The sequence below is a fragment of the Alligator sinensis genome, unplaced genomic scaffold, assembly GCF_000455745.1.
Source record: "Alligator sinensis unplaced genomic scaffold, ASM45574v1 scaffold125_1, whole genome shotgun sequence".
Classification (NCBI taxonomy): Eukaryota; Metazoa; Chordata; order Crocodylia; family Alligatoridae; genus Alligator; species Alligator sinensis.
Genome location: NW_005841893.1, coordinates 1,958,042 through 1,985,116, shown reverse-complemented (window position 1 = coordinate 1,985,116; position 27,075 = coordinate 1,958,042). Strand labels below are relative to the sequence as shown.

Genomic DNA, 27,075 nt, shown 5'->3' with positions numbered 1-27,075 from the left:
TAAGGGCCTGTATTTTGACAACAGTTCAACTAATTTGAGGTGCTGAGCTGGTGACCTCATAGACACGTGTGTCTTCACAACAGCTGAGCAAGACAGAAGTGCTAAGTAATGATCTTCATCAAACTCTGCCCTAGACATCATCCCAGTGAAGTAAAACTATTTAACCAGCTGCCTCACAGAGGCCTCTGTGGTGATCTCAGAGTGAGCTTTAGTCATTTGCTATCCCCAAGGGACATTTGGCCAATTTCTATTCTAATTCACTTTAGAGATCAGGCTCTGCTTCTGGCATGACAACATGTGGCATCCTCTAAGAGAACACAATGTAAAGCAAAGGCAGGGTTCTGAGTTTGCTAAAGCGGAGTGTGAGACGGCTATGGAGCAGCTCTGTGCTCCATAGCAGATCCAACCTCTCAGTGCTGGATAAAGGGTAAAAGCCAGCCTCTCAAAACACCATCCATAAACAGAAACTGAGGTGAAACACAAAGCGATAGTGAAAACTGGTAACAATTTTTCAATTCTTTATTGAATATAAGGCACTAAATATATAATAAAGCATTTTTCAAAAGGTGGTGGGTTCTTTGCATCAGGGGTGGTCATCACTGGGGCTGTCGCAGAAGGTTTCATCCATCTTGACTTTGAAGCAGTTGCAAAGAGGAGATGGGTGGTGACTGCACATAAAAGAGGACAACCTGAGAAAGCCAGAGCCACTCCCTCTTCCCCAAAACCAAGCGATCCATGTATCTACAGCATCACTGCTGCTCTGAAACTAGGAGGATCCAACATTTCCATAGACTTCTATGAAACCAGGAGATCCAGCATCCCCATCATGTCCTCCAACAGCAGCCTTACTGGGTTCTTGTCCAGTCATGTCTACACTTTCTTCTTCTGCCTTCCTGGCCCCCACAACCTCCTCTTTGTTCCCATCTTTGTCAGCTCCTGCTTCCACTCCTATTCCCTCTACAGCCTGCCATTTCTGTCAAGCCCTCAGCAGTTTGAATACGAAAATAAGGCTTCCCCACCTTCATTCCAGGAATCTTCTAGAATGTCTGGATGAATCATAAGTTCAGCCACTATAACCTATTTTTTATCCTTTCCTCCTTAATATGTGTTCAAAAGCAGACACCTGTGAAGCCATGCAGTTACATTAAGCTCCACCCTCCCCCCCATACCCACATATGGTATTTTCTAGCAGCAATTTGGCATATTCAGAAATGCTTGACCTTTTTCTCCTGATACAATCATAATTAGGAACATTTAAGATTGCAATCATCATACCTCAGGGGGCTGGGGACAGATTATAGCATATTGTGGGGTATCCTGCAGCTCTGATCAAAGTTCTACAGTTGGCAGGCACCTTTCCCATAGTTTTTAATCTTGGCATACTTCACATGACATTTCAGACTGCCTGTAATAACATGGGTTCCTTCATCTCAGAATCACAATCCAACCAGTTCTTAGCTTGTTTTGGTTGAAGTAATCTGACTTTCTGTTGAATGAAAACTCTGCTTCAGGCTGCACAAAAAGTCTAGCTATGCTGAAGAATTCATGTCTTTCACCTTCACTGAGGAGTGAGCTGCTCAATCACACTCTCAAGGCTAAAATGGTCAGTAGATGTTCTCTCAGGATTCACACTAGTATTTCCTAAATTGCAGGAGGGTTAAAATGTATGTGTGAGGGGTAAGGGGGAAAAGGACAAGAAAATAGTGTCTTTCTCCCAGCCTCTCAAAGCAGTTGTTGTAAGCTTCTAAATGGAGACAGATACAAATATCGAGCCTGGAGTAGATGTCACTTGTGTGATGGATTATGATATTCTCTTCACTTAGTTCTAACCTGTCTCTACTGTCTAACCTGAACACCTTTGGCCAAGGAGATGGAGCTCAGTATCCTCTCTCAAAAAATAATCATGGGAACATTAAAGTTAATAGAAAAAGCAGACAGACTCTTGTTTTTTTAAGACCTATGGGCACATCTACACAAGACATTTTACTTGACATTAGAGCAAAATACTGTGCAGTAAGCACCACTGTCTACATGTACAGACAATTATTGCACAGTAATTTGCTCTAATCCCAAGTAAATTTGCTACCTGTAAAAACAAGTAGCATATTTACTCAGGAGTAATTACTGCACAGTATGGCATGCATAGACAGCCAATCAGGAGCAAATGTGCTCCCAGTCAGCCGGGCAGCAGGGGGCGGGAGATTGTTCCTTGCCCCTGGGAACTGCCTGTTGCCAGACGGGATCCGCCACTGGAGCCTGGAAAATGTCCTACTGCCCTGGCAGCAGGGATCTCCTAGCTCCCACTAAGAGACAGCTGTCTCCTGGCCCCATGCTCCCTGCCAGTCCCTGGGCCTAGAGCTCCCCTTGGCTGCTTCAGGGGGCTGGTGCAGGGCCGGGGGGGGAGCAGACTGCTGCCATGAGAAGCAAATCTGCTGCCATTTCCCCGCATGTGTAGATACGGGTTTACAGAGTAAATTAATCTAGAGTAAACTCACCCCAGAATATTTGCATGTATAGACACACCCTATGTGAATCTCAAGATGTCTGACTTCAAGACAAATAGATAGGGTGGCCTTGCTGGCATGAGCATTGATGGTTCCTAGTTACAGCTTATGCTTAAATATCCAAGTTATCCCCTCCTAGTGTAACACTTGTAGAAAGCTTGACATTTCCATGTAGCCCAACATGCAAAATGTTTCAGAAATCAGCCACCCCAACTACTAAATGCTGAAATAGGAACCAAATTTCTCTCTTGTTTCAGCCTCTGTCTTGAAACTTGACCCATTACCTGAGCTTTTGACTCCTATCAGAGAGCACCAGCCTCTCTTCAAGAGACAGCGAATGAGCTGGTTCTTTATTAGCGACTGATCTAGAGGTGGGGAGGGGAAGACAGTTAGGAAATATTTTTACAAGGCATTGAGAATCACAGAAAATTAGTCAGAGGGAAATTTCAGTCAGTGGAAAAAATTAAGAAATTATCCATTGAGACCTGGATAGGGATGGGGTAGGCCCAAGATGACTAAATGATTGCTGTGTTACTTTGCAGAAAGCTTGCTTTTGTCTGCATTTTGAATCTGATTTCATGGTGGTTTTGCTGTTTCCAGTAAGACTAAAGTCTAAAAACCATCACAGCCTGTGGCTAAGGTGAGGGCAACAGCTCTTCACTGGATCTGGTGCCCTGTGGACGCTTTGCAAGAGCTGCTCTTCCACTGAAGTGCCCATATGCATTTCCTAGCATGAGTTTCCTGCCTTATGTCAGGTTCACCTGCAGAGGGACCCTCATCCTTAAACCCAAACCTGAATATTCTCTCAAAGAAGTAGAGCAGCAGAGCACAGATTGGATACCTGGATTACCCAAGTGACTAACAACTATTCAAGCCCACTGATTACTGGCAGGTTACCACAAACTTCTGATTGCATGCCTCATAATGGAGTCATTCTTCTTCCTCTTCCTAACGTGGGTTAGATTTAATGATTACCCCCAACACCAAGAACAACATCAGTTTGTTCTGCATTAATTTTTTTTTCCATATTTGTGTGTAGGGGGGAAGGAAGTAGGTAGGAGGAGATGGGTGTGTGAAACTAATAGCAATTAGTCATCAGCATAGGCAGCAAGATAAAAAGTCCAGCCCCTCTGACCCAGGAACAGTGGTAACCTGGGGAAAGGTCATAGCTAGCTGCTCTATAGAGTGGTTTCAAGTGGCAGGAATTTGGACAAACTTTTTTGCAGCTTTGGTTAACACAGGTCGGCACTAAGGTTCCGTCATCTTGTATAAAAAACATCCCCACTTACAGCAGGGATGGCTTTGTTAGTTATGGTCACCATCCCAAAGTCAGATATGCTCTCAGACTGAGACTGATACCATTTGTCTCCTCCTCCTACCCATAGATCTCCCACATCCTATATTACAGTGTCTTAGGAGGTAGGGGGCATTCCAGCAGCCTGCCACTTATTTTTTCCGGATGTTGGTCTCCCTCTACCACCTCCTTGATATCTCCTGGAAGACATTGTATGGCCTCTTTTCCACAGCTCTGTGCAAGTTGTTATAGATCCCATATCTTCTCCACCTAAATTATTATCAAGTTACTAAATTATTAATAAGACCTGTGGCATTAACTTTAATCTTAGAGATCTACTGTAAGGTTTGGTGGGTAAAGTCAATCCTTGGTGGGGGAAATAGAGGTGAGGGGGAACGGAGACAGATCATGACACTATTAGCATGGCACCTCCAGATATTTCTTTTTAAAGACCTAGGGTGATGTTTCAGATGGTAGCTGGACTCCACTGAAATACACTTACAATTGCAGCTCTCTTTTTTCCAGGGTTGTATTTTACAAATGTTATAGGAAATTACTGCTACTGCTGTTAGGAGTTTCTACCTTTGTCACAGTGCACCAAGATGAGCAACTGCACATTCAAGTCAAATGGGGTACCCAAAGCAAGCTACAATGAGTCTCGATTTGGCACTTCCAAACCCAGAATCAGTCCAATGTAATATCTGAGGAAGCACAAAGTTCAGTAAGCATTACTAATAGCCTGCAGACTGAAACACATGCCAGACTTTATCCAGGTCATTAATCTCATAGTCTTCAGTCCAACAGATTTGGACTCAATGGGCATGTCTACACATGCAAATGCTGCTAGGTGGGTTTACTCCGTAGTAATTTACAGTGGAGGAAACCCACCCTGGGCAGGCATCTACATGTGCAGGCATTTGGGAACAGATTTGCTCCCACCCTATTCTTCCCCCCTGCAGCAGCCTGGGGGAGCTCCAGGCTCCCCCTGGGTGCTAGCCTAGGGGCTGGCAGGTAGCATAGGGCCAGGAGACAGCTGTCTCCTGGAGGGGGCTAGGAGATTGCTCCCTGGCCCTAGGAGTTGCATGCTGCTGGGTGGGCTCCAATAGTGAAGCACGAGCTGAGGCCATATCCCCCTGCCCCAGCACCAGAGAGCTCCCAGATCCAGCTCCATGACTGGGGGCAGGGAGCTGGGAAAGAGCTATGGGGAGGGGGCGGGGGGCAGGTCCCAACCTCCTGCCCCACTGGTGGGGCAGCTAGCAGTGCGCCCTCGGCTAAGCAGAGATTCCATGCTCAGCCAGGGGTAGCCAGGAGCTGTCCCACCAGTAGGGAACCTAGCAGTGAGCCTCTGGCTGGGTGGGGATTCCCCATCCAGCCAGGGGCTCACTGCTAGCTGCCCCACCAGCAGATTGGGGCAGGGGGCTGGTCTCCTGCACAGTTCTTTCCAAGTCCCGTGCCTCAATAGCTCAATAGGGGAATGTGGCTGGGAAAGAGCTGTGGGGTTGGGACCTGCCCCAGACTGGGACAGTTCCCAGCCAGCCTGGGGCTGCACAAGGAAGTGTCCACATGCAGACTCCCCCATGCAGCCCACGACTGACAGGGAATTGTCCTGGTCTAAGGCAGGTCCCAGCCAGCTCCAGGCTGGGCAGGGAACCCTCTCCATGCAGGCAGCTCCTGGCCCATGCTCTGCAGATGGAGCAGGGGCTTGGAGATTGCTCCCTGTGCTTGAGAGCTACCTGCTGCCAGGGTAGGCTCCAATGGGGGAACCTGGACTGGGACAATGTCCCACTGCCCAGCAGCAGGGAGCTCCCAGCCCAGGCTCTGTGATCATGGAGCTGGGGCTGGGAACTCCCTTCTGCTGGGGCAAGGGAACATTGTCCCAATCTGGGCTCCACCATCGGAGCCTGCCCCAGTAGCAGGCAGCTCCTGGGGGTAGGGAGTAATCTCCCAGCCCCCAGTCCAATCAAGGAGCTAGGGCCAGGACCTCCCTACTGCTGGGGCAAGGGGACATTGTTCCAGTCCAGGCTCTGCCACTGGAGCCTGCCCTGGCAGCAGGCAGCTCCCAGGAGCAGGGAGCAACCTCCCAGGCCCCACTCTGATCATAGAGCTGGGGCTGGGAGCTCCCTGCTGCCGGGGCAGGGGGACATTGTCCTGGTCCAGGTTCCACCACTGGAGCCTGCCCTGGCAGCAGGCAGCTCCCGAGGGCAGGGAGCAATCTCCCACTTCCTGCTGCCTGACTGACCAGGCACAAATTTGCCATCTACGTGTGCCTTACTATGCATTAACTACTCTACAGTTAATTTCCTAGCTGCATTTGCAGGTAGCACATTAACCACAGAGTAGACCAATTTACTGTGCAGTAAGTATCTGTGTGTGTAGACTGACACTTCCTGTGCAGTAAATTGTTCCATTGCATAGTAGTGTCTTGTGTAGATGCACCCAATGTTAGGGAAAACATTGAATGGACTGTAGGATATGTAAAAATAAGAAGTCCCCCTTGTAATATATCACAGAATTGGAACAGATGCAGTAATTACAACCCTAATTACATAAAATACAGGTTTGAACACTGGCATCTTGGAATCTCCATCCCTGGAAGTTTTCAAGAGCAGGTTAGACAGACATTGGCTGGGATGATTTAGTCAGCACAGATCCTGCCTTGAGCAGAAGGCTGGACTAGATAACCTTGTAAGGTCCCTTCCAGCCCTACTTTCCTCTGATATAACATATAAATATTTCTCAGAAGCAAAACCAGTAGGTTTTGTGCTCTGTGAAAAACCCTGGGCAGGAAGAGAGGGGTCAGTCCTACCTGCCCTGGAGACTTAAATTCCTTCATTTACTTTTGGCAAGGGGCAGTATGTTCAGTCTACTTGTCAATGCTGCTGATGGTGTAGCAGCAGTACAGAGTCCCTACACCTGGCAGCTGCTACTATAGCTGAAGCTGGAGCTGCTGCAGCACCATGGACTCCAGAGGAGCTGCCATTCTTGTGCTTCTTCAGAGTAGGCACCCCGGACTGGTGCCCCTCCCCCTGCTACATTACTGTTTCTCATGTCTGTTCATTTGCTGAAATTTTCATCTGCTTTGACAGAAGTTCCAGGGCACTTAAAATAACTTACTGCAAGTTTTACTCAGAAACCAAAGTAACTTAGCAAGATAGAGAGCATATATAACATAGAATACACCAAATCCCTGTGGTCTAGCCCTTTGCTGGGGTACAGCATGGTACCTGTTTAATAATACAAAGGAGCAGTATACAGGAAAATTGTTCAGGTATTTCAGGCAAAATGCAAATGCCAACAGATGGACTGAATTTAGCTGGGCTGTGGCCTAACACCTCTCTTTTACTGCAAAGTGTCAAAAGTGGCCATGACCTCAGTTTTACCTCACCCAGTTCAGAGTGCCCAGTAACACTATTGTTTCTGCACTGACTCAGAGGGAATAGTGCTACCTACTGAATCCCCAATACCACTTCCTGCAAATCCTTGTATTAGTTTTCCAGTTCAACTCACCAACTACTGACCAGCACAACCACATTTGTTTCATGACAGGAGACAGCATGACTGCCTGGGTTAGTATCCTATACCAGTGATATTTTCCATGCTTCAGAAAGATTTTGTTCTCATGATATGATACATTTCAGCTTCATACTATTAAAAATGAAACATTGATAGATCAGCTTCCAGCAAAGATTGCACCCATAATACACTCGTTCAATTGTTCTAGAAAGAAAGAAAGAAAGACAGACTTTTTTTTTTTTTTTTTACTTTTAAGAGGTGTTTATTCCAGGGAGGGTGACAAATCGGGGCCAGTAAAGAGTATGTACAGGTTGGCCTGAACACCTGGGCCTCACGGACATGGTCCTGGGCTCACGGCCTGCCCATACACTCTAGACTAAAAAACCATAGCGAGCCAAGGTCTATTTACATATTTACATTTCTGCCAGCGGGGACACCCATGGGGGGCCTCAGGGGTCGACCCGCATGAAGCAAAGTCCAAGGCCTTGGCCCGCTAGACGTGTGTCCGCAGCTTGAGCAGCCGGAGGTTACAGGGCGAGGAGCAGGCACCCCACCTCGACTCGGCAGAGCACCCCCTCTTAAATATCTAACCAAAATATATTGACTTTTGACTTTTAAGAGGCATTTATTCCAGGGAGGGTGACAAATCGGGGCCAGTAAAGAAACCAAAATATATTAAAAAGTAGTAATTTTGTCATAAGAGAAATCATGGGGAAATTTTTTTTGTTTTATTTTGTTTTTGCTTCATGGAGAACACAACCCCACTATGCGGTTGTGAGAAACTAGTCATACAGCTTTTCATCTTCAGGTGCAACTAGTCATATAGCTTTTCATCTTCAGGTTCATTGCAAAACCCACCAGGACCTTGCATGGTTAGATACACAGGCAGGCAACATATGCTGAGCTCTAGTCAGCTATACGAGCATTGCCCAAGCTACCAAGCCAAAGGCACATCTTTGGACAGCACTGGAAACATATACAATGTGTTTGTGGAAGTCTTAGCATGACAGACTCTCTGACATTAATATCATGGCAAGAGCCTCCAGAGGCTCCTACTGCTCCCACTGGCAGTGGTGGGAGGTGGGGGGAGGGAGGGCAAGCTCCAGAGAAAGATGATATCGGCCCCTTGAAGCCCAGGCAGTGCCTGGTTGACTGGTAGCCCAGCCAATAGTGGTGCAGGGGGGCAAGCTCCAGAGAAAAAAAAGGATTGGGCCCTTGTCACAGAGCACTCAGGTGCCCTGCTCCTTTAAGGGCTGAAACTGCTAGGAAGAGAGAGCCCTAGCAGTCAGTTGGGAGCCCCAGCTGCTGGTTACCAGGGCAGCCAGAAGGAGATAGTTGGTCCATACCTGCCAGTGGTCAGCTGACCAGAAGGGGCAGGGCCTGGCTCATATATAAACTCCAGGGCTGAGGCCAGGAAGGCAGTTCCCTGCTAGCAGCCAAAGGGGAAGGAGCCTCCAGGGAGGAAGTGCCTAGTGATGCTGCAACTGCCTGATATGAGGCACCTAGGGCTAATGGGGCTCCATGAGCTCTGCGGCTACCCTTGCCTATTAGACACTTAGTGCCAGGGACGAAGTTCGTTGCTTTTAAAGGGGCAGAGCACACCCTGGTCTTTTGTATTATGTTATAGCCCAGGGGCTTATGTTTTGTTTGTCGTTTATAACACCGGTAGTTTGGCTGAGGCAATTTGGGGAAGGAGGAGGACTCATCAGGGGCCCACTGCAGCATGGGGACCCCGGCGCCAGACAGGGCACAGCATTTGGAAGTGCAAAGACCCCAGCACCAGAGAGGGCGCAGCATTTGGGGGTGCAGAGACCCCAGTGCCAGTGGGGGCACGGCCCGAGGGGCTGCGGAGAGCCCAGGGAGAGGACAAGGGGGCCAAATCACAGCAAGGCCTAGACAGGACAACATCGGTGCTATCTGTGAGGCTTGGGACATGGTAAAGGGGTGGTTGGAGCCATGCATATAGCCCATAAGGCTGGGGTGTCCTGGGACATCCATTTTGCAACGGGACCCACAAGGGGTCCAGGACCCATGGGGTTCAGGGAAGTCCATCAGGACTGTACCCAAGTAGACTTAAAGGCAGCCTCCCTACTCAGTACAATTATATCAAGACGTGGCAGGCGAGGAAAGAGGGTGCCCAGCAGGCCGAATTGGCATGGTCCAGGGGGCCTAGGGGTAACACGGCCATCCATGAGGACCCCATCCTGTGACAGCTCTCTGGAGCTCAGGTGGCAAGCTGGTCTGGGTGGTGGTGGGAGATACTGGGGCCACCAGGCCTCTAGGACTGTGGTGCTCACTCTGCCCAGCAGAAACAGGAAATCAGCTCACTACTTGAGCTCTGAGGGGGCCTGATCCTTTTTTCTCCCCTAGCTCCTAGTCCTACCACTGGTCACCGAGCCTTTAGTGGCAAGTCACAGCTGTGCATGTTGGGGACCATCAGAGAAGGGTTTTTTAACCTTAGAAGTGACTGCTGCAAACTCCAATATAACATTAGGCTGGACAACATTTGTGTAACTCACAGTGTAAAGTGTAACAAGACCCTGAGAGCCTGGGCTTCTGCCTGATTGGAACTCTGCCTGCAGACTGGCCTAGGCTCAGGCTACACAAACTCTGCCTGCTTCCCTGCAGGGTGCTGCTGTGTTGGAAAAGGTCCTCATGCTTTGCTGCATAGGAATTGTAGGGGGTTGTCAATTCGTATAACATAGTCCTTATTTCCCTGGGTGAATTTGCACCACAGGGCACAACATAAACCATCAATATGCAAACAAACACTATAAACTAATAAAGGGTTAACTCACACCCTGTGGTCTTTTTCCCAGACCCTGTAAGAGTACCTTGGCTAGATGCTGCTACCTCTAGCCTCACAGCCTTTTCTCTCTCTCCCAGCATCTTTCCCTGGGAGTTTTTAACTTCCTCTGGACAAGCCCATTATTCCCATCAGCTGGCCCAGTCCTCCTAGGCAGGCCTGCAATCACCTCACTGTCTCCAGCTGGGCTGCAACCCTTGAGACATGCAGGCTACTACACATCCTTTCTCCCCTGCCCCCAAGAATGGAACACTCTTCCATGTCTTTAGCCACCCTGTTTCTCGGGAGAAGAAGTTCCTATTCACATGTGTTGAACCTGGGTGATGGCATATTGAGAAGTCAAAAGGCTGCAGGGGCAGGTACCACCTTGTCAGCCAAGAGTTAGCTTCTCTCATAGTACTGAGCTGTGTTAATGGGGCGTGGTCGGTGACCACCTCAAAACAAGTTCTAGAGGTAGAAGTGAAGGGTCTCTGCTGCCCATATGATTGCCAGACATTCTCTCTCTATTATAGCATACTTCTGCTCCCAGGGAAGCAGCTTCCTACTTAAATATAGGATTGGATGTTCCCCATCCTCAAACTTTTGGGAGAGGACTGCTCCCAGGCCTCACTCCAAAGCATCTGTACATACAATAAATTCTTTTGTTAAGTTCAGGCTGCGCAGGACTGGTTCACTCCTTAGTAGCCTTTTCACATTTCCAAATGCCATCTCACATTTGGGCAACCACTGGACACTTTGCAGCACCTCTTTTCACAACAGTTCCACTAGTGGGGCCATAATATCTGCAAACTGCAGAATGAACCACTGATTGTAACTCACCAGGCCTAGGAAGGACTTTAGTTGCTTTTTCATTGTTAGCACTGGCGACTCAGCCAAGGCCCTCAACTTATCAACCAGAGGCCTGATTTCACCACTGCCCAGTATGTATCCAAGGTATTTCAGTTCTGTGTACCCTAGGCAACATTTACTTGGATTGGCTGTGAGCCCATTATAGACTGAAACACCTCCCCCAGGCACTGGAGGTGGTCCACCCACGTGTTTGCAAATACTACAATATCATCTAGGTAAGCAACTGCATATGCCCAGAGTATTTGGTCCATTAATCATTGAAAGGTGGCTGGCGCTCTGTGTAGCCCAAAAGGTAAAGTCTGAAAGTAGTAAAGTCCCCATGGTGTTGTAAAAGCTGTGATTTCACAGGATGCTGGGTCTAATGGGGTCTGCCAGTATTCCTTTGTTAGGTCCAGGGTGATATATATTTAGTGTTATCTATGCTGTCCACCATTTCATCTATCCTGGGCATAGGGTATGCGTTGCATTTCAACACAGCACAGACCTTTCAAAAGTAGATAAAGAACCTTATGGAGTGGTCAGGCTTTGGCACCATGACAATGGAGCTGCTTCATTCACTTGTTGATTCCTTGATGACCCCAAAATCTAACATTTTTTTAAATCTCTTGCCTTGTTGTGTCCCTCAACTGGACTGGGATCCTTGAATATCACTACTGGATTATGCATCCTGGCTTGAGGACAATCTGATGTTTGACCAAGGTAGTTTTTCCTAGGTTCACTGTGAATACCTCTTTAAATTCCCCCAGTAGGGCTCTTATTTCTGTCTGCTGGGGCCAAAGTTTCTCTTAGTTGGAAGGTAGCTACCAGATCTGGGGAAGAGTTCCAAAGCCTCAGGCCAGCTTCTAGCAAACATGTGGAGGACATCCATGCCTGCCACAACTTCCAGGGTTTTAACAAGTTAACATGGTAAATATGTGAACCCTGCCACTTCCCCAATAGATGGGCTTCATAATTTACCTGGTAGGGCTGCACAATTTGGAGGAGATTTGGCCCAATTCCAAATTGAATCGGGAGACCAATTAAAAGCTCTGAATTGATTCAAAGCATACAAATCAATTTGGAAAAGATTTGGCCAATTCGGGGATTCGGCCATAGACTAAACAGGCAGCTGATACAGCTGCCTCCAGCTGGTAAGTCTGTTGGGGTTGGGGGAGTGGGGAGGGAAGAGGTGTGGGGGAGAGTGGGATTGGGGCTGGGACAAGCTGCCCAGCTGGGGCAGAGGGGATGTGTTACTTGGGGAGGGGGGCAGAGGGAGGGATGCGGGCGTGGCAGCACTGGGAGTGAGGGCTCTGCTCTGCTGCTGCTTGCCCAGCTGGGGGCGGGATACAGGTGCAGCTCGCTCCAGGCAGAAGGGGGCAAGCAGCAGCAGGGCAGAGCCCCTGCTCCCATCACTGCAATGTCAGCATCCCGCGCCCCCCGCGCCAGCTGGCAACTGATGGCAAGGCAGAGCCCCCACTCCCAGTGCTGGTGCGGGCGTGGCAGTGCTGGGAGCAGGGGCTATGCCCTGCTGCCACCCAGAGCAAGCCGCACCTACATTGTGCTCCCCCCCTGTGCTGGCTGGGCAAGCGGCAGCAGGGCATAGTCCCCACAGGCAGCTCCCCCTGCTGGGGCAGAGGCAGGCACAGCTGAAGGAACCATGGAAAAGCCCCCGTGACTGCCCTGCCTGCCCCATCCCCTGCCCAGTCCCAGCCTCCTGGCACTTAAAAAAACCCCCCAAAAAACCCCACACTCAATGGCTCTGGTGACCGGGGCCTCTGATGGCTCATGGCAGAGCCCTCCCATACAGCACGGGGCAGTGGGGGGCAGCAGGGATCACCCCCCTGACTGGCATCTGTATGGCAGCTGCCCCATGGCATGGGTGCAGCGCGGCTCTGCATGGTACTACACACTGTCTGGGAGCTGGGGTGGCTCTACCTGTCAGCCAGAGCCCAGCACCACTCAGCCCCAGTGGCCCCAGTTCCCAGACAGCGTGCAGCACCCTGATGAGCCACGCTGCACCTGTACCATGGGGCAGCTGCTGTGTGGGTTCCAGGTGGGAGGATGATCTCCACTGCTCCCTGCTGCCCCATGCTGTGCAGGGGGGCTCTACCACAAGCTCCCAGAGGCCTCTCACTGCTTCCGCTGGTGAGTGCGGGGCTTTTAAATTTTTTTTATTAAAAGTGCTGGGACTAGGTTGGGGCTGGGCAGGGGATAGGGCCAGGCAGGACAGCCATGGGGGCTTCTCCTGCGGGTCCCCCCCCCCGGGGGGAGGGCGGGGGGGCAGGCACAGCCGGGGAAGCCACGGGAGAACCTGAAGCCACCCAGCTGTGCCTGCTTCTTCCCGGCCGATCTGAATTGCCAAATCTGTCCGAATCAGTGCCAAAATTCCAAAGCTGATTCAGCTGAATTAATTTGGGACAGTGATCTGAATCTAAATCGCTGTCCTTCGAATTGGCCAAATCTGAATTGAATACTTCCCTATTTGCACAGGCCTACTAACTGGCCTACCCTGTGAAAGACCTCAAAAGGGCTTTGCTATTTGGCCAGCAACTTGCTCTCAGAGGAAGGGAGTAATAATAAAAGACTCAATCTCCCGGTTGGTAAACCTGGAACCTGGCATTCTTGTTATATTGTTGCTCCTTCACCCATTGGAAAGCCTTTAGCTTGGACAGCCTCGAGATTTTCCTTGGCTAAGACCATCACCAGATCTAAACTTTCTCATAATCTTAGGACATAACTGGACCATGTTCTGGATCATGATTCCTCGGGCCTTGGGCCTGCCAAGATTCTTGTAGGAGGTCCAGCACACCCTGGGGTTGAAGATCATATAGAAGTTTGAAGGGTGAAGAGCCCATTGAAGACTGCAGAACTTCTTGAATTGTGAATAATAGGTAGACAACACCTGCTCCCAATTTCATGGGAGCAATTTCTGCACCATTCCTTTTAGAGTCTTCTTAAATTTTTCAGCCAGGCCACCTCTTTGAGGTTGGTACACAGAAGTCCTTATTGAACATACTTTCAGAGGACACAGCTTTCATGTAAAATCTAGGACATCAAGGATGTATCCTTGTCAGCTTAGACCTCTCTTAGAATACCCACCTATAGAAATATCTGCAGTAGTTGGGATGCCACCATCTCTGCTGATGCAGAGCAAATCACTACTGACTCAGAGTATTGGGTGGCATAGTACACAAAGACCAATATGAACATGGATTCTCTTGAGGTAGGTTCTAGGTGTCTCACCAAGTTGATTCTGACCCACTCAAAGTCTTCCTCACCAGCAGAACAGGCACCAGTGGAGCTTTGGACATGGGCTAGGAGGCAATCAGTTGGCAGTTAGGGCAGGAAGCAGAATATTCCTTGATCTCCTAGTGTACCCCAGGCCAGAAAAACCTTGCCAACACCCTCTTTTGTGTCTTCTCTATCCCCAAATAACTCACCTATACTCTCTGGGAACATCATGCATGAGCTTGAAAAACCTGCCTGCAGTACCATTTTGGGATTAGTAGTTGTGAGTGGTTTTGTCCCTGGTCACCCTCATCAAGAGATCCCCCTGAAGCTCAAAGTGGGAGTCCTGAGTGGCCAAACGTGCATCTATGAAGACCACATTTGCCCAACACAATCATCCATACAAATGGCCACATACCAGGTTCTCTCAATGATCTTTAATGAAATGGTATCCTGTGACCAGTGGGGTCCCCCAAGGCTCTGTCCTTGGACCCATACTGTTCAACATCTTCATTAATGATGTGGACACTGGAGTCAGAAGCGGACTGGCCAAGTTCACCGATGACACCAAACTTTGGGGCAAAGCATCCACACCAGAAGACAGGCGGGTGATCCAGGCTGACCTGGACAGGCTCAGCAAGTGGGTGGATGAGAATCTGATGGTGTTCAATGCCGATAAATGCAAGGTTCTCCACCTTGGGAAGAAAAACCCGCAGCATCCTTATAGGCTCGGCAGTGCTATGTTGGCTAGCACTATGGAAGAAAGAGACTTGGGGGTCATCATTGACCACAAGATGAACATGAGCCTGCAATGCGATGCTGCGGCTAGTAAAGTGACCCAAATGCTGGCTTGCATCCATAGATGCTTCTCAAGCAAATCCCGGGACGTCATTCTCCCCTTGTACTCGGCCTTGGTGAGGCCGCAGCTGGAGTACTGCGTCCAGTTTTGGGCTCCACAATTCAAAAAGGATGTGGAGAAGCTTGAGAGAGTCCAGAGAAGAGCCGCACGCATGATCAGAGGTCAGGGAAGCAGACACTACGATGACAGGCTGAGAGCCCTGGGGCTCTTTAGCCTGAAAAAGCACAGGCTCAGGGGTGATCTGATGGCCACCTACAAGTTTATCAGGGGTGGCCACCAGTATCTGGGGGAACGTTTGTTCACCAGAGCACCCCTAGGGATGACGACTAGGTCGAACGGCCATAAACTACTACAAGACCATTTCAGGCTGGACATAAGGAAGAATTTCTTTACTGTCCGAGCCCCCAAGGTCTGGAACAGCCTGCCACCGGAGGTGGTTCAAGCACCTACATTGAACACCTTCAAGAGCAAACTGGATGCTTATCTTGCTGGGATCCTATGACCCCAGCTGACTTCCTGCCCTTAGGGCAGGGGGCTGGACTTGATGACCTTCCGAAGTCCCTTCCAGCCCTAATGTCTATGAAATCTATGAAATCCTGGCTTTCCCCTCACCTGATCCAACCCCATCTCCCAGAAAGCTTCAGAGGGTCCCAGACTCTCTGCCCCTTCTGAAGGGGGTTCTGGATTGCACTGGACCCCAAGCCTTTTTCCTCCATATTTCTGCTGGCTGGAGAGGGCCTCCCATTGGACCCACCACTGCTTCAGATAAGACCTGGGTCAAGGCCCTGAAACTCCAGGTCTGACAACAGGAATATTTCCCTAGCGCTGGCTCAGTGGGGTTGTTGTCTGTCTGGCTTCTCTGGGTTCATTGCACCAACCAAATTAGTTTGCCCATGGAGCTCACCCATCTCACCCTAACACCACCGGGTAGGCTAACTGATGGGCCAATGCAGCCCTTATGCGGCCTTCCTGTCCCCTGATGGTCAGGGTTAGATGTATTATGAAGTAGGTTTGAGTATCCTAATGAATGCACATCATATATGTGTATTCTCCTAGCAGGACGTTTGCCGGATTTAGTAGTTGCTCATGCATGAATGTTTGGCCTAAGCCAGAGTCTAAGCCCCATAATGTGGGCATTTGGAACAGGATTGCATATCCCCTTATGTGCGGGTTCTCTTACCTGGCCCCTCAGATGTAGGGGCCCCCTTGGGGAGTTGGTAGGAATTACCTCAGGAATTACCCCCACCCAGGCCCTTAGAAGAACCTAGCTGGGCAAGGGGCCCTGTACACCTAGCCCCTGAGTCCCATCCTAGAGATGGCTCTAACAGTTATACCCTAACTCCACAACCCCCACCACAGATTTCAGGTTGCTATGGCCTGAAATACCAGCCCCCCCCATGGTTACTAAGGGCTTATGGCTCCAGGTGCAAGCCATAGAAAAGGTCTGATGTGCCCAGGCCCAGATCATCACTAAGGCCCAAGGGGCTAGATCTCAATAGGTATTAAAGGCTGAGTACTCCAGGCCCCCACTGTTGCTAAGGCTTGTGGGCCTGGGCCCTAACAATTGCTGATGTCCGAGGTGCCAGGCCCAAACTGTTGCTAAAAGCTAAGAACTTTGGCCCCAGAAAATTGCAAAGGCCTGAGCTGCCAGGCCCAGACTGCTGCTGTAGCTTGAAGTGCCAGGTTCAGACCATCACTAAGGTCTGAGAATGCCAGGCACAACCTATCACTAAGGGCTAAAGTGGGAGGCTGAGATAGTCATTAAGGCCTGAGAGACAGGCCCCAGACTCTGGCTAAGGCCTGAGGCACCAGGTTAAGACTATCACTAAGGCCCCAGACACCAAGATTAGAAAATTGCTGAGGCCCAAGGCACCAGGCCTGGAGAGCTGCTAGGGCCTGAGGTGCCAGGCCCCATCCCTTGCAAAGGTCTGACGGTCCCAGTCCCCAACTGAGCTTTTTAGGCCCTGACTATCACTAACAGTCACGATGCCAAGCCAAAACTATCACTGAGGACTAAGGGACCAAGCCCAAGCCATTGTCAAGGCCTAAGAGACCATTGTCAAGGCCCAGACAGTCGCTGAGACCTGAGGCACTAAGCCCAGATCATCACTAAGGCCCAAGGTGCAAGGCTCAGACTGTCATTAATGGCTGAGGCATCAGGCCCAGACCAATGCTAAGGTCTGAGGTGCTAGATCCAGGCTGTACCAAGGATCAAAATACCAGCCCCAAACCACTGCAAAGGGCCAAGAGTGCCAGGCACAGACTGGTGCTGGGTCTCAGATGCCAAGCCCAGACCATCACTAAGAACTGAGGGGGCAGGACAAAATCATTGTGAAGGTCTAAGGTGATGGGTCCCAACCATAGTTAAAGGGAGAGGACTTCAGGCCCTGACCACTGCCAAAGCCTGAGGTACCAGGCCATACCATTGCTAAGGCTCCAGTCCCAAACTGTTCCTTAGGAAGAAGTGGCCAGGCCCAGACTATTGCTAGGATCTGAGGTGTGAGGCACCAACCACTGCAAAGGGCCAAGGGATCCAGGCCCCAACTTTTACTAAGGCCTGAAGCTGCTAAGTTGCTAAGGACCAAGGCACCATGCTCAGACCATTGCAAAGGCCTGAGGTGCCAGGCCCAGTCTGTTGCTGGGGCTTGTAGTGCCAGATCTGGGCCATCTCTGAGACCTGAAAGTGCCAGGCCCTGACTGTTGCTAAGGCATGAGGCATCAAGCCCCAGCTGCAGTCCTTATCAGTCCCCATTTCTACTGTGCATGACTGGAGAGCTAAAGTAACATGGCAAGCTCCTCTAGGAAAGATGGTCCCCTGTTTTTCTCTGACTTTGCATGATTAAGGCAGGATGAGTTGGGGACTTTTAGAATCTTCCCTGTCACTTGGGGTTGGACTCAGTGAAGTGAGTGAGTGAGAGTAAGTCAGTTAGTGAGAAGCAAGGACCAGGCACATGACCTAGAAGGGATTTTCTTTGACAAAGTAGGACCTAGAAATCACAGGACTTGGAAAACAGACTTACCGAGTTTCTGGCCTGTGGGGGCCGAGATATCATCCAGTCTGACCTCCCATGGGGATTACTATTCCACCTATTGCTCTTGCCATGGGTTCAGTTACTTGGTGCTTGCATAAGACCGTTCTTCCAGAAAAGCATCAGTCTTGGTAGGGATACTAAGTGATGAAGAATCCATCACTGCCCTCGATTGCTGCTTCCAATGGTCAATATTAAAACTTGCACCTTGTTGCTAGATGCATTGGCTTAAACTTTATCTTTCATCCTCAGGCCCCTTCTGACCTCCTAACCTACAAATCCCTGGAAGTCAGGGTCACCTAGGGAAAAGCCTGTGTGCTGTCTTAATGCATCTCCTGATTAGTCCCCAGAATTATGAGTGCATGAATGGAGTGACCCAGTGTACAAAGTGGGATATGGCTAGAGTTTTCTATTTGCTTGTATCAAAATGATCATGTATGAGCCAATGGTCATGGAAGGGCAAGGTGAGGAGCCAATGGACGTGGAAGAGCAAGGGTATGAGGCAGTGGTGGGGATGACCAGCAGGACAAGGCAATAGAGAAACAGCAGCAGGGGTGTGAAGTGATGGAGCGGGAGAAGCACAGGGATATGGCAACGGTGATGGATTAGAACAGGGCTGGCCAACCTGCAGCATGAGTGCCACAAGTGGCATGTGCATACATTTATAAGTGCCCCTTGCTTGCAGCTATTGCAGTGACTCTCTGCCTTCTGGTATTTGTATGGCCTATATTTCTCCAACTTGTATATTTTTCTCTTCATTAAAGCCAAAGGTGCAAAGTGTAAAGTAGAAAATTATATTTAGATTAAAGGAAGAGCACCACATTGTACAGGAACCAAAGAGACTCCTGCTGTCGTAGGGACAAGACAACAGACAGAGAAGGGACCATGCATTTGTCCCCAAATTTTCAAATGTCATTTCACAACTCTATGACCTGGTACAAGTTCGGACAAAAGTATCAGCAACAAATGAGTGATTTCCTGACCATGGGGCACATTCCAGCCCCACTTAGCTCCCTGGAAGGGGTGGCACCTATAGCACAGGGGTTCTAGTCTGGCCTGTATGGTGGGTAGAAAATGACCATCAACTGCATCTGACTGGTAGCAAAAGTGATGGGATTACTCATGGTATAGTTGATCCTATAAAATATCACAATGTTGCAACCTCCATGTATGAGTCAGTGGATGAGGAGGGGCAAGCCTTGGAGGCCACGGATGTGGAGGGGCAAGGCTTTGAGCATATGGACTTCAAGGAATAAGGTTTTGAGCTGAGGGATTTTGAGGAGCAAGGCAAGGAGCCAATGGATGTGGAAGAGCAAGGCAAGGAGCCAATGGATGTGGAAGAGCAGAGGTATGAGACAGAGGTGGGAAGGGCCAGGGGTACAAGGTAATAGAGAAACAGCAGCAGGGGTCTCAAATGATGGAAAGGGAAGGGCACAGGGATATGGCAATGGAGATGGATTGGAACAGGGTTGGCCAACCTATGGTATGGGTGCCACAATAGCACATAGCTACATTTATATTTGCCCCTTGATTGCAGTTATTAAGCCAGTGACTCTCCACCTTGTGGTATTTGCAAAGCTTACATTTCTCAAACTTGTATATTTTTCTCTTCAGTAGAGCCAATGGCACAATGTGTAAAGAAAAAATTGTATGTGGATTGAAGGAAGTGCACCACATCTTACAGGAACCAAAGAGACTCCTGCTGCCCTAGGCATTATATCGGGACAAGAAAACAGAGGAAGAAGCATGCATTTGTCCCAAAATTCTCCAAGGTCATTTCACAACTCAATGACCTGGTACAAGTTGGGACAAAAGTATCAGCAACAAATGAATGATCCGACCATGAGACACATTCCAGCCACACACAGCTCCTTGGAAGGGATGGCACCAATAGCACAGTGGTTCTAGTCTGGCCTGGATGGTGGGTAGCAAACGACCATCAACGGCATCTAACTGGAGGGCCTGGTAGCAAAAGTGATGGGGCTACTCATAGTGGGGTAGCTCCTATAAAATACCACAATGTTGCAACCTCCATTCACGTGTGGCCTGCTTGCCTCTCTTGAGGAAGGCCCTAGAAAAGGTGGGCCAAAACAGCCATGCCCCAACCCAATCTATCCTTGACAAGATGAAATAAAGAGACTTGCATGTGGGAACATTCAGACCCTGACCCCTGGATTCGATTCAGGCTCTGATTTACAGAAAACAGCACTACTAAATTATGAATTGGTTAAACTTAGAATCAATATTACTGCATCATCAGAAACTCAGCTCTCAGATACCAGATCTATCCAAGAGAATGTTTACACAATATTCTGGGGGGTGGCATGCCCGTGGCTGGCCCCACTCACTCCAGGCTGGATCCTGCCCTAGAGGCAGGACCAGGACCATTCCAGGCTGTGATTGGCTAAACCAACATGGTGGGGCAGAGCCTTTCCAGGCGATGCCCCTGTGCATTGGATGGACAGGGGAGGGAGTACTTGCCAGTCACGTGCACCAACAGCAAGTGGGAATTGGCTGATGTCTGACATAACCTACTTGTTATTGATTGGTTCTGCGGCTGGTGGGTGGGGTGACAGCCCATAGGGTCACATGGCTGGTTGGCCTTATGCTTGGTGCCTCTGTGCTACATGATGGTACCTGGGTCCCTGCAGCCCTGTGTGCCCTTCACAAGTGAGGAAAAAGAACTCTGGGGCAGCTGCTACAGGGATGGGACAGGGTGTGGGACAGACAGAAGGAGCAAGGGTGGGAGGGGGCAGGCAGAGCTAAGCCCTGGGGGTGCTGTTGGGGAAGCCCTGCCTGTCCCCATGGCAATAGGGAGGAGCCAGTGCTAGTCATGTGCACCCCCTTGCTGCATTCTGATTGGTTCATCCTTGTGTTTTCTGATTGGCTGAGAGCCCCCTCCCCAGGGTTGCAGTGGGAGGGGTTGGGTGCATGGCAGTGATTCGTCCAGGCATGGCAGTTACAGCTCCAACAAGGCACTTGTGCCTTACAGGAAACTGATGTAAAACCAGTATCTTGATTACCAGTATCTGTCTGAAATACATTTTACATGACTGAGAAATCTAACGTGGATGTTTTCCTCCAAAGCTTCTTTAGACTTTGTATTCCGTGTGATTTTTTTAAATCTAAAAAGAAGTTAAAATGATTTTAAATTAAGATAAAATATTTTAAATGAAAAATATAAAGACTATAAACATTGTAATGCCATCTTAATGACTTGTTGATTTTGTCTGCATCATCTTGGGGTCACAAAAAATTTCCAGTGTCTAAACAGGGTCATGCTGAGGAAAAGGTTAGGAAGCTCTGCTCTAGATGAACCAGTAGCCAGAGCCATCTCTGCTGCTCTGTCAATGATAGCCTCCTGGACAGCCATATGAGGGAGGTCTGTGGGAAGTGTCTGGGGCCAAGAGCAAGGGAGCAAGCAAGAAGGTGTGTGCCTTAGCTAGATGGCCACTGGCCTGGAAGGAAAGGGGGCTTTGCCCTAGTGGGGCAGAAGTTTCCTGTTGCACTGCCCTCATGCACTGTCTGCAGGGACTATATTAGTGGGTCAGCTTTGAAAGCTATGCCAGAGAAGGGTGAGGCTAATGACTAATCTGTGGTGGGGTCATCAATTTTAACAGGAAAAAGAATTTACATAAACAAAATGGAGAGTTTGTTTTTTCTCCAGAACCATGTGGAAGAGGAATGAGGCAGACAATAGCAAATAAAGGAGAAAGCCCCTAAACAAGGATGTGGTATCCGGATCTGACCAAAAGAAACTGTGTCAAATGTAGACAGTGACAATGTGGAATCTGTCACACAACAGCATTTCTCTTTGCCAAGCAATCATTACATGTTTTTGTTAGAAGTCTATATATGCCCCTTTCTGTAAATTTAAAGAGGACCTTCCCTTCCAGTAAATTACAGCTTACATTTGGCTGGTGAGCAAGTCTGTAACCCATGTTTTCCTACAGTCTGGCTCTTTTTCTCCATCTTGCCTAAACACTGAATGTACAGAAGCTTAGACAGCAAGTAGACTGCTTGAGTTGTTGGTATAGAAACAAACCTACAGATTTGCAATCCAGAAAATGTAACAGCATATTAGAAGAAATGTGGAGGTCCGGGGAATAACCCAAATGGAAGACAAATCTCAGTGATATATTCTGAATTTATATGGGGATTTTAAATGTATTTGTTTATAAGGATAGCAAAGAAGTCCCTTAGAAACATTTTCTTTTAAACAGATCCAAGAGAGATTTTTCTAAAGAGAGAGAACTTCAAAAATGTTATGCTTGTTTTTGGTTTTATTTTTATTTATATAAGAGACTCATTCATTACTGTTTGAAATCAATGTCTTGGCCCAATATTGGTTCGGGTCCAATGTCCATGAACATGAACAAGATGGCAACTGATGAAAATTTTAAGAACCCAGATACTGTTGAAATGCTCAGAGAGCATCCATGCATTCCAATATCTTTACTTTTTCAATCTGACCCATGCTAGGGATTATAAAACATCCATTCTGCTTGTATAGGTCAATCTTTAATTTCCCATACATCAAAAAATCCATCCCTTATACAAATCAAAAATAGAGTTAATATAGATGATAGGGTTATAAGTAGAATGTGTAGCTTGCATTAGACTTATATGACCTACTTATGGAAAGGCCCACTGTAATATTGTAGTCCATATGAATATAAAAGGACCTATAGAAGTATGACAGACATCATGTCCATTTTATGTAGTCATTTTAGTTCCAGTAAAGAATGGCAAATCATACTGTACAGTAACTAGATAGAGAAAGGAGAGAGAAAGAACAGATGCTGCAGTAGCATGTACTACCTTGCTACAGGGGCAGTCTGAGGTTCTATATCTGCAGCTGAAGATCATTTGTAGGGTGTTATTGCTGGGAACTCAAATGACAAGCAGGTGGTAGTCATCTTTTGGAAGAAGTTAGCCGAGTTCCCAGTTCCTTGGACGGGTCAGTATCAACCTGGAAATACATGAGCAGTGGAGTCCCACAAGGCTCGGTACTTGGATCTGTGCTGTTCAAAGTCTTCATCAGGGACATGGATGAGGGCATGGAGAGCACTTTGTCCAAATTCACAGATGATATCACAGATGATTATGGGATAAAATTAACACACCAGAGGGTAGCGAATGAATCCAGAGGGATCTGGACAGGTTGGGAAAATGGACAGAACAGAATAGGATGCAGTTCAACAAAGACAAGTACAAAGTGCTGCACCTAGGGAGAAGGAATCACCAACACACTTACAGGCTTGGGGAGGACCTTCTCAGCAGCAGAAAGGGATCTTGGGGTCATTGATGACACCGAGATGAATACAAGTCACTAATGTGATGAAGTGATCAGTAAAGCTAACCGCAGTTTAGCATGCATTAGCAGGTGCATGATGAACGGGTCCAGGGGGATGATACTTCCCCTCTATGCAGCATTGGTCAGGCCACAGTTGGTATACTGCATCCAGTTTTGGGCACCATACTTCAAAAGGGATGTAGACAACCTTGAGAGGGTTCAGAGGAGGGCTACTGGTATGGTTAGGGGCCTGCAGGCAAAGCCCTATGAGGAGAGATTGAGGGACCTGGATCTCTTCAGCCTCCTCAAGAGAAGGCTGAGAGGTGATCTTGTGGCCACCTACAAATTCATCTGGGGGGGGGGGAGGGAGGAGGGCAGCAAGGAATAGGAGATGCTCTGTTTACCAGGGCACCCCTTGGAGTAACTAGGAACAATGGCCTCAAACTGGCAGAGAGCAGATTTAGGTTGAACATCAAAAAGAACTTCTTTACGGTATGGGTTGCCAAAATCTGGAATGGGCTTCCAAGGGAGGTGGTGCTTTCCCCTATCTTGGGGGTCTTTAAGAGGAGGTTAGACGTGCACTTGGCTGGGGTCATGTAACCTCAGTGCTCTTTCCTGCCCATGGCAGGGGGTTGGACTCCATGATCTACTGAGGTTCCTTCCAACCCAAACATCTATGAATCAATAACATCCTATGTGCAAGTTAGGTGCAAGTCCTATTTAGTTGCTTTTGTGACCTTTTTATCACAAAATTTAGACATTGTTAGTTAATACTCAGTCAATGTTGTGCTCATTTAACTAGGCAGTCCCCAAAATACATCTGGAGGGAGAGATTCTGTGAGGTACTAAATACCCTTAACTCGCACAGATTTTTCAGAGGAAGTTAAAGTAACTGAGAACATTGAAGAAAGCACTCTGCTCCTTATAGAATCAGGACTTCAACATTTTCTTAGTTGTAGGTTGTGACAGGTATCTGCTCTGGGCCACCCTCAATGTGGCCCACACACCTGTCTCTGGGTCAACCGCCCGCCTACTCACCTGCCACACCTTGTTCTTGATTAATTAATTAATTAGTGGGAGGCTTCCCTTATTCTGCCCCGCCGCTAGGGGCGCTATCTGCAGCTCCATTTCCTCCCCTACACCGCAGTTCACACCTCACCGATGGAATCGTTGTTGTCTCACTTCTCTCACTGTTTTGGCCCCTTCCTGTTCTCCCTGGGCCCTCCTTCCTTTAATGCACGCTCCCTCTGGTGCTAGGGCTCCCTCTGGCCCTCTCTCATTCTGTGCCCCCTTCTCTGGGGCCTTATCCACAATGCTGCCCCCTCCTGGGGCTTTCCACGCCCAACTTGGGCTTCCCAATGATGCAGCCCCCTATCAGGGGCTCCCAGTAACGTTGCCCCCTTTCTGGGGCTGGGGTCTATGCACCCCTTGTGCTGCACCCGCTGGCGCTGGGGTCTTCACACTCCGCTGCGAGTCCCCTATGAGGCCTCCTCCAACCCCTGATAGCCTCACCCAAACCACCGGTTGGTTTAACAAACAGCAACACACACTTGAGCCTCCTGGCTCCAACTCAAACATAAGCCGCCTGGCTACAACAACATTGCTCAACTCAAGTCAAGCTGTACCTGCGGTTCTCGCTGCTCCTCGCATCATTACTCCAGGAGCTCCTGCCTCTCTGGCTGCTGGCAGGGGACTGCCCCTAGTCCTGGGCTTTATAAGAGCCGGGCCCTGCCCCTTAGGGTCAGCTGACCTTCTCTGGTTGCCCTGGCAACCCACAGCTGGGCTCCTTATTCCCTGCTAGGGCTTCTTCCCTAGCAGTTTTCCCCTCTATGGGAGCAGGGCACCTCAGTGCTCTGTGACATAGGTCTAGCATACTATGGAATTGAAAGTCAGTTCTGAATACTCACCACAGAAGATCTAGCTGAAATGAAATATAATACAGCTATAAATTTGTCAGAACAATCCCTTCACTTTGCCAAGATTTTGGAAAAACAACAAAACCTAGGCCCAACCCTCAATAAAGACCTCTCCAGTGTAACTGAGTGGAGTGAGGGTCACAACTGGTTTTAACGCAAAAACTTAAAAGGAAACTTATGAGTGCTGACAGGTCCCTGCTCTAACTCATGGTGCTTTGCATAAAGCACCATGAATTACACAGCCCCACCCCCCACCAGACATTTGCCTGTTGGGTTGCCGGGGAGAGGGAAATCAAACTTGGCTGTGGGAGTGGGGGAGAGCTTCAATCCACTCTCCCCACCCCGCCCCAGCTCAGGCTGGGAAAACCCCAGGCCACAGCTTACTCCCCCTCCCCTCTCCCCCCTACCTTGCAGCAGACAACCTTGGGGGCTGGGTAGGCTCCATCAGCCCAGCCCTGATTGTACAACAGGGAACTTGTGTTACCTAAGCTTAATCTAAGGTGCTCCAAAGTGGAGCATCTTCATCTGATCCCTCATCTGATATGGTTTAATTTGTCACACAATCGGCCAGGTTTAAAGCACTACGCAGCCATGCACATGCGTCACAACATGGATGTAGAGCACTTTCAGGGGGCTGATCAAGTGACAAATGTAACTTCTGTCCACACTGTATGAGTTGGGTTTTGGTAGCTGCTAACTGACATCTACCTTCATCAATTGAATTGTTTAAGATTAGTGACAACCCCCGCAAAAGCACAAATTTTTGCCCATCCCCCAAATCATCTTGTAAAAATGGAACAATTTTATCTGGAGAACTTCCTAGACACCATCCTAAAAATTGTACCTGCCAATCATTACATACAGTTTTGGGGCCTCTGCTACAGAAAGAACATGGACAACTAGGAGAGAGTCCAGCAAGGGGCAATTAAAATGGTTAGGAGACTGGGGAACATGACTTCTGAGGAAAGACTGATGGAAGTGAGCTTATTTAGTCTGGAGAAGAGAAGACTGAGTAGGGATTTACTAGCAGCCTTCAACTACCTGAAAGGTGGCTCCAAAGAGGATGGAGCTAAACTGTTCTCAGTGATGGTAGATGACAGAACAAGGAGCAATGGTCTCAAGTTGTAGGGAAGTTTAGGTTAGATATTAGGAAAATTTTTCTCACTAGGAGGGTAGTAACACACTGGAACAGGTTACCCATAGAGGCTGTGGAATCTCCCTGCTTTGAGGTTTTTAAGAAATGGCTAGACAAAGCCTTGGTGAGAATAAGATAGTTGGGGATGGTGCTGCTTTGAGCGGGGGGGGTGGACTAGATGACCTCTTGAGACCCTTCCAAACCTAGTTTTCTATGATTCTGTGATTTTATATCTTTGAAGCCCTGATCCCGATTCAAATCATAACCCAAACTTTGTGATTGGGACAGCATCTAATATGTGCTAGATCCAAACATAATAAAATGCTAGGGAATTTCATGTCAGAATCTGGAGCTGAATTTTATAACTGAGTTTTGTTTGTTCAAGATATAGGAATCCATCTTAGTTTCCATGCAGCTTCACTGTAGTATCTGGGCACTTTCCATATAAGTAGTTTAGTAATAATAAAGTTCCCAGCAGATTTCAAGTTTCTGGCTTGTCTACCCTCCCTTTGGGTGTCATGACCCAAAAGGCATGATGGTGTGTGTGCTTCGGCACCAGAATTATCCCCGCCAAGTTGCAGATCATTGCACAGGAGTGTTTCCTGTAGCAAGAGGAAACCCCGGTGCAGGGATGAGTTTCCCGCCTTTTCTGCAGCTTCTTTTGCAG

At 48.6% G+C, this 27,075-nt stretch overlaps 1 long non-coding RNA gene across 1 annotated transcript; it reads right to left on the bottom strand.

Moving 5' to 3' along the window:
• Positions 1-537: 537 nt before the first annotated feature.
• LOC102380073 lies at positions 538-25,045 on the bottom strand. Its single transcript, XR_323165.2, has 3 exons — positions 24,983-25,045; positions 2,789-2,869; positions 538-668 (listed from the first exon to the last, which is right to left on the bottom strand). It is a non-coding gene; the product is annotated as an uncharacterized LOC102380073 (long non-coding RNA).
• Between the last annotated feature and the right edge of the window lie 2,030 nt (positions 25,046-27,075).